Source organism: Triturus cristatus, chromosome 7, assembly GCF_964204655.1.
Source record: "Triturus cristatus chromosome 7, aTriCri1.1, whole genome shotgun sequence".
Lineage (NCBI taxonomy): Eukaryota > Metazoa > Chordata > Amphibia > Caudata > Salamandridae > Triturus > Triturus cristatus.
Window position 1 is genome coordinate 488,685,373 of NC_140590.1, and position 15,335 is coordinate 488,700,707.

Sequence of the window (15,335 nt, forward strand, 5' to 3'; positions counted from 1 at the left end):
GGAGAAATGGGCTGGTGCAAGCTGCCCCTGATGAGAGCCCCAGCACTTAATTTCTTTACAACTTAACCCCAGGGGCCTGGACACTGCTTACTAACATTTAAGCTGTCCCTCTGTCACTAATACCCTCCACACCCAAAAGGGAGGGGGGAGTTGAGAATGTAGCAGGCAGAAAACACTGCCAAAAAGTTAGCAGCAGTTCTCCCAAAGCATTACGGTAGCTGCATTTCGCAGTTTTTTCTAATTAGTCAGAGGTTGTAAACACAAAAGTAAATGTCACATGAATGGAGAGCACTCTCACCACTCCCTAGACTAACCTGTAACTGTCTAACCTTGATATGTCTTACAGTCCACCATCCTCTCCCACCTTCTGAATTCAGAACCCCTTTAGGTGGCCACAACACTTTATGTCATTATGAACATGTTTCCTGTCTGGCCTTTTTGTGCGACAGGTAATGCATTCTGGGAGTTGTAGTCGTGAAGAATTTAAATCAGCTGTCTTCTACCGCTGTTGAAAGAAACCCTCCATCAAGTGAAAAATCTATCCAACATTCGTCCAGTTTCCAGCTGGACGCGTTTACTTCTCAACACAGACTTATCCGCAAAGAGGGGGATCGCCCACTCTTCCTCACCCTGCTGTTTAACCTTTATCTGCTTCCTTTCTCCTTCTGCTGCGTAAACGTCTGGGTTCTTGTAAACCGATGACACGCAGCTTCTGGTGGATGCCAGAGGCACTCTTTATTCAGCTCAAAAGGTAATTCAGTAATGCATGAAGGAATGTTTCTTAAACTCAGTCACTCCAAGGCCCTGATATGGGAGAGGTATTTCATACCGATATCGTAGGGTGTGGTATTTAGTTTACTAAGTGCTATAAATACCTTTTCATTCCAAAATTTCTTTGTGAATAAGCGAAATATCCGGTTGAGTTAGTAGGCGGGGCACCATGGGAGACTTGGTGGGCATGAGCCTCTTAGAGCAGCTGGAGGACCAACATGTTTAATGTCCCTGTTTGTATGAGGGGTGCTTGGTGCTGGATCTAGTGCATTTCTCTTACTTTGCAAGGCAGGAGTGATAGAATAGTTTGTTAGCTGCACAGTGATCTCAACTTTCCCCTCACAATCGAACTTGAGGCATGACGTCTAATATTGGTGACAGCGCACAGAGTTCCGCCTTGAGACTGCAGATCTCAGTTTTTGGGACTTTGACCATGTTCATTAGCTTTGAACCATCTTCTAAAACTGGCACTTGCCAGGTTAATAATACTGCAATATTGGTGCTTGAAATTATAGTAATAGTTTCGTCTAAGGTTAATCCCCTAGGTCTACAGGGACTGGTTGTTGGTTTAAATGTGGACTGGGTGCATATGAGGTCATCAGTAAACCTCTATGGTTCCAAGCAATGGATGCTGCTAGAAAAGTGTGCTGGTAAAGTATGAAGGTAATGGGGGATTGTGGAGCAACCTTAATAGATTCTCCTCTGGCTCTGTTTATACCCAGCAAGTTCTACTTTCTCAACTCTTTCTTTTCAGGAGTTGAGGTGCACAACTCATAAACCTCAGATGAACTCTTCCTTTAGATGGCTGGCATTCTCCGTCGGCTACCGCAAGTACCTAGGATAGAATGCTTAGAAGTATATTCCTCCCTCTGCACCTGTCAGACGAATATGACTCATTACATCACATAGCAATACCACGCATGCCATCACAACGCGGGTATTACTACGCGATGTCAATTACGACTGCCATTACAATGCAAATTTTTACCACGACTATGCCTTTACCGCGCATGCCATTTCAATGAAAAAAGGCATGCGTGGTAAAGGTATACTCATGGTAAATGTTTGCAAGGTAAGTGACTCCACCCTACCCTACCCTAAACTCTAATGTAGTACCACTGCATGACCCTCCCCCAACCCCCAGTCCTCTCCCTACAATAACATTACACTACCCTGCACGACCCCAACATTACCCTAAATCCTAAAACACTACCCTACACTACACAAACACCACAGCACTACCCTAAACCCTAAACACTACCCCCAGCACAACCCTCCCCCGACCCCCAGTCCGGTCCCTACACTCAAACACTACTCTGCACGACCCCTCTACACTACCCTAATACCTAAAACACTACCCTACACTACACAAACACCACAACACTACCCTAAACCCTAAAACACTACCCCTAGCACGACCCTCCCCCTACCCCCAGTCCGGTCCCTAAACTCAAACACTACTCTGCACGGCCCTTGACACTACCCTAATTCCTAAAACACTACCCTACACTACACAAACACCACAACACTACCCTAAACCCTAAAACACTACCCCCAGCACAACCCTCCGCCTTCCCCCAGTCCGCTCTCTACACTCTAACACTACCATGCATGACCCCCAGACACTACCCTAAACCCTAAAACACTACCCTACACTACACAAACACCACAACACTACCCTAAACCACTACCCCCGCATTACCCCCAGTCCGGCCCCTACACTCTAACACTGCCCTGCACGAACCCCAACACTACCCTAAATCCCAAAACACTACCCTACACTACACAAACACCACAACACTACCCTAAACCCTAAAACACTACCCTCAGCACGACCCCCCTACCCCCAGTTCGGTCCCTACACTCTAACACTACCCTGCACAAACCCCTGACACTACCCTAAATCCTAAAATACAACCCTACACTACACAAACATTACAACACTACTTCGACACTACCCTTAACCCTAAGAAAGTAACCCCCATCCCCCTTACCTCTCCCTCTTCGTGGTTTCTCTCTCCTGGTTCCAGCGTCGTCTGAGGGGCGGTGCACGTCGTTGTGAGGAAACGGAACAGCCTCAGTTTCCTCACAACGATGTGGATAGCCTATACATCGCATGCGTTGTAAAAGCGCATGCGATGTAATGTTATGTGTAGTAATGGCTACACGTTGTTACATCGCATGTGTTGTAACGCATGCGATGTAATGACTTGCGGAGTAACAGCCTCGTTGTAATGGCTGTTTTCCTGTCGATTATGTTAACACACTCTATCGCCACTTCTCTGCCAATACATGCTGCTTTTGAGGAAACAGCCCAAATGCTGGTGATTTTGTTGATAATGCAACTATTGCTAATGCAGACTGTTCTTGGACTGGGATTTGTACTGCTCTTGGTACTATAAATAAAAATCTTTATTGTATATGGTTAATAAAAACCTTTACAATATAAAATACAAAACAAACTTATTATATTAAATCACAAACATGGATCTATGGGCCATATGTATGAAATTTCCATTTTGCATTCCCTAAATAGCGAATCCAAGAAATCGTTATTTAGGAAATGCAAAATGGAATGTACAATAATAGAGATTTCCTAATCGCTATTGGAAAATCGCTATTTAGGAAATGCTATACCATCCTTTCCTAAAGGCCCATAGGTACGAATGATTACACATTTCCAAATTTCTAATTTCCTAATAGGAAATTGCGAATTAGGAAATTCAAAACAAAGGGCACCTATGGGCCTAAGTACAACCTTGATGCACCCCAAAAAGAAGTGATGCACATGTAAAGCGCACAGATGTGCTAAGGGCATTTGTGTGCTACATGGCACTTTAAAAAATGCATTTTGGGTGCATTTTTCAAGATTGCACATGGTTACCATCGATTTGAAGTCGATGGTAATAGCATTTCCTAAATGCCATTTCCTAAATGCCCATTTCTCCTTTAGGAAATGCTTTGTACATGTGCTTAGGAAATTGCAAATAAGAAAGTCCTATTCGCGATTTCCTATTTAGGGAATCGCAAAATGCGATTTCCACTGGGTAGAAATCTCATTTTGCAATACCCTATCTGCCTTTTTACATGTGGAAAGGCCATTTAGCAACTGTGATTTGGTCCATTGAGAAATGCTAAATCCTTTCATACATATGGCCATAAAATGAGACAAGGATAAAATAATACAACCAACAATTCAGGTGCAAACAATCCCACTTAAAAATCAAGTCATTAATAAAAGTACAGCCTAGTTAGTGTGCTGACCATTTAAAATCTGAATCAGGGCCTGCCTGCACGACCTTACATTAAGTTGATTAGAACATTTCCATAGCAATCTCCTTTGAGGCTCCAACAAAGCTGGACGCATACATACAATTCACAAGAATGTATTTTCTTTAAAACCAGAAAGGCCTAAATTTGCATTACGCCACGTTGCTTTCCATCTAGGGACAACATCTTTTGTAGGAAAGTTGCCCATCCTATATTAAAGGAACTTCAACATCATAAAAAGTTCATTTTAAGATATTGTAGGCAATGAGGGAGGGGATTCAAATTTAAAACAGTCCAACTGTGTGCTTTTTTTGTCCATAATATCCTTATTGTTCAATTGCAAAAGTCTTTTTACGCTCTTATGAGCCATTATTGTAAAGACCTTGGGCGAAGTTGTTGAGACCCATATACTGTCAATGCCCAGTTTATTTAGTGTTGATTGTAGATGTTTCCGCCACGAGGTATCAGGTCTCGAGTGCACGATTTTGTACCATATATGATAGTACAGTTTATTCCACGAAGCCTCCTTCATTTTATTGCACGATTTGATGAATGCGCCTTGCTGAGCTAATTGTTGAAACACCTTGGCTTGCCTAGTGTTCTCGGCAGTCTGATCAGCTGTTTAAATATAGCAACCTGTATAGAGGCTAACAATGTTGCATCCTTCCCGCTACAGATTTCTAATCTGTATGTCAGCAATGGGATTAGTTTACTATTCATCACTCTAAGGATGGGATCCAGTGAGGGGCAGCTTAGGTTTGTTTAGTAAAGCTGCAAATGCAAAGAACAGTGATCTCAACTTTGCCTTGATTGCTTACATATGTGCCTTAAAGGAACCCTGGTTATCTAACGTGCTTCCTAAATAAGTGTATTTCCTAACATTTCCTAACATTTTCCAGCTTCACTTCTAAGTAACAAGTTGGAAACTTTTTGACCAATTTCCGAAAGTCAAAACTTTGGTCTTTTCTATGTTGATCTCCATTTTATTTGTTTTGATAAAGGCTGCAAAGGCAGTTGTCATTTTTTGGAGGTCAGATGAGGTTTAATTAGCAACAAAATATCCTCAGCATAATGAAGGCTTGAAATTGGGTAACAATGTAATCACGGAGGATTAAAAAAAGGTCCGGCAAGCGAGTAATTCATGACAGCAATGTACAGATTAAATAACTGTGGAGCCAATATGCATCCCTGTTTAAGATCTGCACTGTTTTGTGTTTCCTTGGTTACCATAGCCCTTTCATCCAATATTACAACAACCCATGTTTAAATATATAGGGCCTCATTTATGAAAAGTGACGCATCACTGCGTGAAAACAGTGATGCGTCACTTTTCACTGCGCCCTCCCTGCGTCTCCAACGATGCGTCATATTTACAGTATGACGCATCATGTCGCAAGGAGTCACAGATACGTCAGTATTTCTGACGTATCTGTAGGCGCAAAAGTGACGCATTGCTGGAGTGTGTCACAAAAGTGACGCAACTCCAGCAATGTGTCCTTTCACATGGGGCAAGCCCCATGTGAAAGGGCCTGCGTCAGTCTTACGCCTGCTGTGAGGCAGGCGCAAGATATTGACGCATTTGCACTCTAGAAGTGGCGCAGTGAAATCTCGTAGATTTCACTGCGTCACTTCTACGATGCTTACTTACGTGGGAACGCCCACCCTGCATACATTATACCTGACGCAGGTATAATGTAGCGCAGGGGTTTACAAAGTGACGCATCTAGGTAGATGCGTCACTTTGTAAATATGGCGCATCATGGCGCATGTTTTACGCCACTGGTGCGTCACAAAAAGTGACGCACCGGTGGCGCAAAAGTGACGCAGGGGCTCATAAATGAGCCCCATAGCATCTCAATTGATCGAAGGAGCGATGACAAGATATTCCAACCTTTAAGCTTTGCCCACAACCGGTGTTTGGGACCTTGACAAATGTAGATATTAAGTCTAGAAAACAAGCGTGAAGAGGAACTTTTTCAGCACAAAACTTCTCAGTTAAGATAGCTAGAACAAATAAGTTCAAACTCATACCGCAACTTTGAGTGAATCCCGTCTGACTCATCGAAATAAGTGTTGACTGCACCATCCATAACTGTAGGTCCTTCAATAACCGCAAGGTGAAGAATGCTGCCTCTCTGTCTGTTGGACCTGTCAGCCTTAGGGCGATCTTTCCCTAAACTCGTGGGCCTGCAGCACTCATTTTGTCGCCCACGTGGTAGTCTTTGAAACACGTCTCATGCCTGCCATTGCAGCCTGTGTGTGTGTGCAGTTTTAAACTGCCATTTCAAACTGGCAAAAAAAAAAACACTTTTGCCTGAAAACAGTGTATTTAGCCTGCACTCGACGTGCTCACAATTTAAAAAATGTATCATTTAATCAATGTATTTCAATTTTGTGCTGCCATGTGACAGGACCTGCTCGGGTCCCTAAGTAAATATGCTGAATAAGGTGCACAAGTACTGCACACCCAACACAAGGCGCACAACTCGAGACCTGCAAGGTTCATTCGATCGTGAAAATATCATCTAGCTCAATAAAGTTAGACATACATGTATTTATGTTTCACCTGAAATGAATATAATTCTGCCAGTCGATGAACATAAAACAATCAGCCTTGATAAGAAGCGTGTTGCTCATAACAATTTCAGCATACATAGACAATATTGAATTATAAACAATGGTACATCACATTGCTTCATCGCAAAAAAGAATATCCCCTACACCTCGTGTGTCATGCAGACGTGATTCTTTCAAAGTTGTTGTGTTCCCTAGCTAGTCCTGCAGTCACACAATACCTATCTCAGTATGTGAAGGGCTGCCTCGCAGGGCCTACAGCTTCACGCCCCTACCTGGTGGTGTACAGAGATGGAGTCGGCTACAGGACACCTGGGGGCCACAGCCAATGCCAGGATGGCATGACATGCCAGAGACACACAAGTCAGAAGACTGCAGCAAGCTACTCGGGGGGTGGCAAACAGCTCTAACGGGAAGGGACCCGCACTGTCTGACAGAGGCACCGTACATTACAAGGGGCAGCACAGTGACGTCATATCAGAGAATCCATGACTAAGCAGCTGAATCACACACATTATTAAAAGTAGAAAGTCGCTTTGTGTGTGACATCTCCCCATCGGACAGGTATTCGAGTGGATTTGTGCATTTGTACCTCAGTCTTTTTTAATTTCTCTCTCCATCGGGAAAGTATTTTTCTGGTGTACCCTTTCTATTTACCACCCTATGGAACACATATAATCCACCTTTTGTAGAGTTAATTACTTGTTTATGGGCCTCTTCTGTCACCTGCAGACAAATTGCGCATAACTAGCACTGTGTGGAATATCATGAAAGAGGGTTGTGGATCTTGGCCTGCGGTTTACAATGATAACAAAAGATAAAGAGAAAAATGAAAATAGGGAAACAATACAGCGAGAGGAATACAAAGCAAAAGTAAGCAGGAGAGATAATTGTAAGAAAGAAAAAAAGTAAGAAAGGGAGGAAAAGGTGGGTAAATAGAAAGGGGAAAGAAAGAATAGCAGGAGGAAGGAAGAATGAGAGGAAAGAAACTGTGAAAAGGAAAAGGGACCATAGAACAGTGAAAGACAAAGAATTGACGTGTCGCAGGATGAAAAGATGGAAGAATGAAACGATGGATGAACAGTGAAACTTTCAACAGATGAAAGGAGGGGTCTCCAACCAGTAGCTCGTGAGCTACTGTAGCTCTCCAGCTACCTCTGAGTAGCTCACCTGTGTACAGCCCAGCTTATTAAATTAGGAAGCTTTTGCTTGGTTGAATTAATATACATGGAAGGATACAAAAATGGATTGATGGATAGATGGATGGATGGATGGATGGATGGATGGATGGATGGATGGAAGAAGTTGGTGGATGGGCGGATGGGTGGATGGGAAGGTGAAGGGAAGTACAGATGAATGACAGATGGAGTGTGATTGGACGGATGGATAGATGGTTGGAAGGAGGACGAAAGCCACTCTTATAAGGAGGGTATTGTTTCAAGTTGGGAGTATTTTAGTTTTCTAGCTAGTCCCTTTTACATGATGCACAGACCGTAGAAGAGGAAGAGTGGACAGTGTACGCACAACTGGGGGAGTGGACATTTGCATACCTTAAATGTTTTCCAGTTATTTTAGTTCTCATTTCCAAAAATATAAGTACACGCACAGACGTTTAAAAAAATTGAAACTTTTCTAATTGCCTAAACCATTTTGGTGTGAAAGATGTTCATCTGCTCTCACAAATGACAGATATCAAACCTTAGATCTGTAGAGTTTTGCAGCCACAGATGGCAATATGAAAGCGGATTTCCGTAGTCACAGGAAGTGCTAAAAGGAAAATAGGTGTTATGATGAGAATGCGGCAGGAGGTGTCATTGCATTGCTAATGCCCGGAACAACAACTTGAAGTTGCCCTAACTGATAAAATAAGCCTGAGAAAATGCAATATACAACCTAAATTTACAACTGGAAGCAAAGGAAGTCTTCTTCATGTGGAAAATTGCTTTCTATATGAAAAATAGAGATATAAAATTGGTGCATATTTACGCTAAACCTACTCCAGCGGTTTGTGTGCTCCCCAGGTGAATTAGGACAGCCGTAGTCCATCCTGGAATATGATTGTCACCTTTGTAAAACACAAAAAACAGCAAGCCTATGTAGTTCACAGGCGTACACCTAGGCATGTCTGGACTTTTTGTGACTCAAGCTCACATTGCAATGCATATTTATTACCAGGGCCGGACTGGCCGTAGCGGGCACCGGGCAATCCCCCAGTGCGCCGCACGGGTGGGGGCAGGTTATGGGCCCCTGGGGGCCGTTTTTGTTACAGGGACGTTTTTGCAGCTTAGCTGCAAAATCGGTCCTGTAACAAAATCGGCCGAAAACCGGCGCTGGCAAAGAGCTCGGCGGCACCCCTAACCCCCTGTGGGGGCGAAAGGGGGTGGCCAAGCACTTTGCCAGGGCCGGTTTTGGTTCCCAGTCCGGCCCTGTTTATTACCCACAAGTATCAGTACTATTATATTACTAAGCTCAGACCCTTGTCTCACCATCATTTAAAAAAATGTCCATCCACATAGGTGCAGGTTTACTGGTCCGTTTGCTAGTGTGAAAGTATTCTTTTACAGTGCATGCCTCACACGCTGTGCATGCTGGGGGAATATTTACCAAAAAGCCGTGCAGTGCAGCAAGTCACCTTGCTGTGCTGTGTGACAGGGAAAGGGTGGAAATGTGCCATATTGAACATAACACGGTGCATTCCTATCTTTTCCCAGTGCTGGCGCACAATGTGCTGCCTAGTGCCAATGCAGGCACCCCTGCACGGATGTGCAAGGGTGCCTGCGTTGTAAGTAGGATTGCTTTTGTGCAGAAAGGAACAATGTCCTGCATAAAAACAATCCCCTGTGCCATATTCCTCTTTCTCTGTGTGCAGAGAAAGCGGAAGTAATGAGTAGAAATAAAGATATTTCTCCTCGTTACGCCTCCCCTTGGAAGGCTTAGCATTCTGAGGCATTCTCCGGTCTATAAGTATTGGTAAAACTGGGGATGCTGCAGAATCCATGGGTGGATGCATGGGAACACCCACGCATCCACCCAAGGATATCCTTCCTTAGGTACAACATTTTCAAAGACATCAAGATCAACAACCCCCTTTATCTTGCAAACAAGCGCACCTGTAGTGGTTCTAGGCACACCTCAAGCAAGGACACCATGAGATTAAAGATTAAGAAATGTAAAAAGAAAAAAAAGGCAACAGGGCTTTTTCACCTATGCACCCAGGATCTGGAACAACATCCGGTCTCCATCAGGACCGCCCCAATGTTACTCCAATTTAGGAAAGAGTTGAAGACACACATCTTTAAAGAACAGTACAATACAATGAAGTAACAATGCAATACCATATTCCAAAAAGGCAGGAGCAAGAGTCGATACAGGGTTTGCTCACCTTCCCAAGCATCTAACCATGCAAAAACAACAGAAGGGAATCACTAACGTGCTTAACACGATGCGGGGGAAGATGGAAACAAATAGGTCCATGACCAGGAAGAGACATTTGATTAAAGTTTGACTATAAGGTCCGCCTGCCTTCGTACCCTCGTTGTGCTCTAAATAGGATGCTACTAAAGAAATACGAACATAGAGAGCAAATTGGTCTGTATGTATGGCATGTATGAGTATGGTCAATGGAAGTTTCACAACTGAATGCACCCAAAGAGGATACAAGCAGGATCCGTGTGAGGGCCTGATAAAAGCAAACTACCCTGGTGAGGCATTGATCCTGCCCACCAAATTAGGATCCAACCACCCTGGAGGCGGTCAGAAACATACCTCTTTGCATTAAGGCTTGTGCTGCGGCCCAGAAAAGGGCCACAGAACAAGCCTCAATGCATACAGGCATGTTTAGAAACATCCCTGCACCCTGTGGCAGGCACCATGTGGTGCCTGCCACAGGATGCACGGATGTTTAGGGGGCATCATAGGTGCCATCCCAGGCCCCATAGCGTAGGGCCACGGGTTGCCAGAGGCCCGGTTAGAGGTCTCAAAAAGCATTTCCGACAGCCTTTTCCCGTCAGAAGAATCAACTTGAAATGGCTGGCAGAAAGGTGGATCGTAATCTCCACGGCGGTGCCTGAGAAGGCACCGCCCCCATTTTGGAGATTGCGATCTGACCGATGGCCCGATGCGCTCCTTGAGCCCGTCGGAAGCTGTCGGTCTGTCCCTGGGGTAATGCGGTCAGATCAACGCATTGAAATGCGGCAGACTGACCGCATTTAAAGATGTCAGTGGGACCGACACTGACGTGCCGTCAGTGTCAGTCCCACTGACATTGTAATCGGCCCCCTGGGTATCTGGACAAGTCTCTATGAAAAAGCATCACACTTGGAATCCTTGGAATCATTGGAAGTGGGTGAAAATCCTTTTAATACTATAGGGTGATCCCCGTGGGCTGTTATGAAGAGATAGGCTAAGCACAGTAGGGGTATCCTCCTGTTGTTTGTATGTGGTGACAATCCAATAACCACATACCTCTCCTAGTAGTTGTTTGACTGTGTACTTGCCTTTGACTCTGTTCAGTTCTCTGCTGCCTTTTCATTAGGCTCGCTCTATACAAATACCGCATAATACATACATACATTAATATTATTATTTATTTATTCGATCAAAAATATGATCATTTACATCATAGAAGAAACAATTCATAAGCATAAAAACAGTTACAATTTTACATTACAATGCATTAGAAAAAAGTATGTTTTAAAACAAGCTATCACAGCATCTAGCAATGTTAAAAATTTGAATTGAGTCAACCTCTTGCAGGGTAAATTGGATTGGCCTTTTTTTCCAAGTACCTGAGTGAATTTACTTGTAAAAATGGGCAATACATTGTGATGAGCATGTGTGTGTATTGGGTAAATAAATATAGCTATGCAGCTACTGTACAAAGAATAGTGTGTATGGGACCGAACAGGCCTTCCAATTTGAGTACAGGTGGGTAAAAACACACAAGTTTTAATGAACATTTATTTTCCCATTCAAACAATTATAAACCACACTCTGCACATGGTTTATTGTGGAAAGTGTGTGCAACACCCTTCTAAGATTACTGCCTCTTTTATGAGACAACATAATGTTTATCCTTGTTCTGCAGCTACATATCAAGCTCAGCAGGGGCCACACAAGAGGTTTTCAAGCAGAGGGTGAACTGCAAGAGGACGTTTCAGCATTCACCCTCATCTTTCAAGAACAAGCACACTGTGGTGCTGTAGGGCATCTTAGAAAGACTGCTTCCAACATTAAAAGCAACACAAGTGGAATAGAAAAAACACAAACGCAATGCAACCATGATCAAGAAAAGAATGTGAACCTGCTATAATATTTGTCAGCTCTAATTTTGAATACAAATATTTGTTTTGTATTTTTATGCAGCATTTCTGTGCACATAAACAAGTTTCTTGAAAAGATCTGATAAAAGTTATTATGCAATTACATACTTGTTGAAGACAGGTCGCTCCCTATGCTGCACAGCTCCACCTGTTGTGCCCGTGTCCCTTGCTCCTGTCCCTTGCTGCTGCTGCGAGTTCGAGGCCCTCCTCCACCTGCAAGCTCCCACCTGACCCTCATCCCTGGTGGCCTAGTGGTGAGCCGGAAGTATCTGTGTGCTAGCTCTGTCCCTTTCCTGTCTGCCTTCTGCCAGTATTATTGCTTTCCTACTGTAATCTGTTGCACTGTAATCTGTTTTTTATTCTTCGTTTTTGGTATTGTGCCCTTCTGTCTCCTGTACCTCACGCCCGTTCTGCTCTCCCGTTTTCCCGCCGCTGCATCCCCACCCCCGCTAGCCCATTCATCCCGCTCCCGCCTCCCAGCTGCTCCTCGCTCCCACCTCCCCTTCTTATGGCGGCCACTGTGCGGCCGTGCCTTAGGCAAGCCCATCTGCGCCCGTCCGCGCCTGGACCGCGACCAGCGCCAGATCCCCTGATCCCCGCGAACGCCACGATGCCCGACACCGCTACGACGCCAGCACCCTCCACGCTCTCAACGCTGGCCGATTACACACCTGCTTCCGGGCTACCTCGAAGCGCACCCAAGGACCCTTCTCCTGCCGGAACTGAAGCTACACCAGCCTCCAAACCACCACCACGTCCACCGAAGCAGGACGTAACAACCTCCGATGCATTCTACTCAACACCCGCTCTGTCCACAATCACGCCATCGAACTCTGGGACCTACTCGACTCCTCCTCCTCGGACGTTGCCTTCCTGACGGAGACCTGGATGAACCCCTTCCTCGGCACCCAACGTCACCATAGCCATCCCTGACGACTACAAGATCACCCACAGGGACCGCACCAACGGAACAGGAGGAGGAATTGCCATCGTCCACAGAAACACCCTCAGAATCACGATCAGCACCGACGACACCCTCAGCGCCGCCGAACACCTGCACTTCCAGATCCACACTTACCCCAACACCACCCTCAGAGGAACCCTCATCTACAGACCCCCCCGGTTCCCGGCCACAGTTCAGCGACTCCATCACCGACTTCGTCAGCACGTACGCCCTTGCTTCCACGGACTACATTCTCCTTGGAGACCTGCACTTCCACCTTGAGAACACCAGCGACAGCAACTCCACCACCCTGCTCGACAACCTCGCCAACCTCGGACTCAAACAGCTCGTCACAACTTCCATCCACTTCGCCAGACACACGCCCGACCCCATCTTCTCCGCCAGCAACCACGTCACCTTCAGCCACACCATCGAACTCCACTGGACCGACCACCGCTGCGCCCACTTCACCTTTGAGAACATTTGAGAAGCCCACCCCGCACCACCGCACGCAACGGGTTCCCCGCCGTAGCTGGAGCAAAGTCACCGAAGACCAGCTACTCACCACCCTCGCCCGAAACCCACCAACTGACACCACCGACACCGACTCCGCCGCCCGCAACCTCAGACAGTGGATCGACGACTGTGCCAACACTCTCGACGACCTCCAGACATCTAAGCAGGCCGAGAAGAAGTGGCACCACGAACAGACACCTGACAACAAGGCAGCCTACAAGAGTGCCATCCGCAGACACCACCAACTCATCCGAACCGCCAAAAGGACCTCCTTCAAAGAGCGCATCGACAACAACGCACATAACAGTAAAGAGTTCTTCAACATCGTGAAGGTACTCTCCATCCCCAGCTCCAACGTCAACGACATCCCGCCATCGCAAGACCTCTGCGACTCCCTAGCCACATTCTTCCAACGCAAGATCGCAGACATCCATGACAGCTTCAACATCCAGGCCCCCCCGACAGACACCGACACCTCAGACTCACCGCCCCACAGCCACATCAACCTCCTGCCTTCCTGGACCCACGTCAACGACGACGACACCATCAAAATCATGAACACCATCCACTCCGGCTCACCATCTGACCCCTGCCCACACCACGTCTTCAACAAAGCAAGCTCCACCATCGCACCCCACCTCCGCAAGGTCATCAACAGCTCCTTCGAGACTGCCACCTTCCTGGAGAGCTGGAAGCACGCTGGAAGCACGCCGAGATCAACACCTTACTCAAGAAACCCAAGGCGGACCCCAAGGATCTCAAGAACTTCCAGCCCATCTCCCTCATCGAGAAGATCGTCAACATGCAACTGACCTCCTTCCTCGAAGAGAACAACATCCTGGAACCTTCCCAATCCAGATTCCACAGCAACCACAGCACCGAAACAGCCCTCATCGCCACAACCAACAACATCAGGGCCATGCTGGACAACGGGGAAACCGTGGCCCTCATCCTCCTGGACCTCTCGGCCGCCTTCGACACCGTCTGCCACCACACCCTTTGTACACGCCTCCACAATGCAGGGATCCACGACAAAGCCTTGGACTGGACCACCTCCTTCCTCACCGGCAGAACCCAGAGTATCCGCCTCCCCCATTCCGTCTAAAGACACCAAGATCATCTGCGGCATACCCCAAGGATCGTCCCTCAGCCCAACACTCTTTAACGTCTACATGGCACTGCTCACCAACATCGTCCGATCACACGACCTCAACATCATCTCATACGTCAACAACATCCAGCGGATGCTTTCCCTCACCAAGGCCTCCACCACCGCCAAATCCAACCTCCACGAAGGAATGAAGGCCATCACCGACTGGATGATGAGCAGCCGCCTGACACTCAATTCAGGCAAGACAGAGGTCCTCATCATCGGCACCACCCCTCCGCCTGAGACGGCTCATGGTGGCCGGCCGCACTGGGAGCAGCACCGATGCCCACCAACCACGCTCGCAACCTAGGGGTCATCCTGGACTCAGCGTTGTCAATGACCCAGCAAGTAAACGCCGTCTCCTCCTCCTGCTTGAACACCATCCGTATGCTCCGCAAGATCTACAGATGGATCCCCACCGAAACCAGAAGGACGGTCACCCAGGTCTTCGTCAGCAGCACGCTGGACTACGGCAACGCTCTCTACGCGGGAACCTCAGCCAAACTCCAGAAACGACTAAAACGCATACAGAACGCCTCCACACGCCTCATCCTCGACATCCCCTGCCACAGCCACATCACAGCCCACCTGAAAGGCCTGCACTGGCTCCCCGTCAACAAGAGGATCACCTTCAAACTCCTCACCCACGCTCACAAAGCACTCCACAACACCGGACCAGCGTACCTCAACGAACGACTCACCTTCTACACCCCGAACCGCCAGCTTTGCTCCGCTGACCTCGCCCTCGCCACCGTCCCCTGCATCCGACGAGCGACTGCCGGCGGCAGAT

At 46.7% G+C, this 15,335-nt stretch overlaps 1 protein-coding gene across 1 annotated transcript in view; it reads left to right on the top strand.

The window, feature by feature from the left end:
* Positions 1 to 15,335, top strand: part of LOC146809966 (bMERB domain-containing protein 1-like) — a 329,341-nt gene that overhangs the window by 291,876 nt on the left and 22,130 nt on the right. The gene's annotated exons all lie outside the window — the stretch shown is intronic.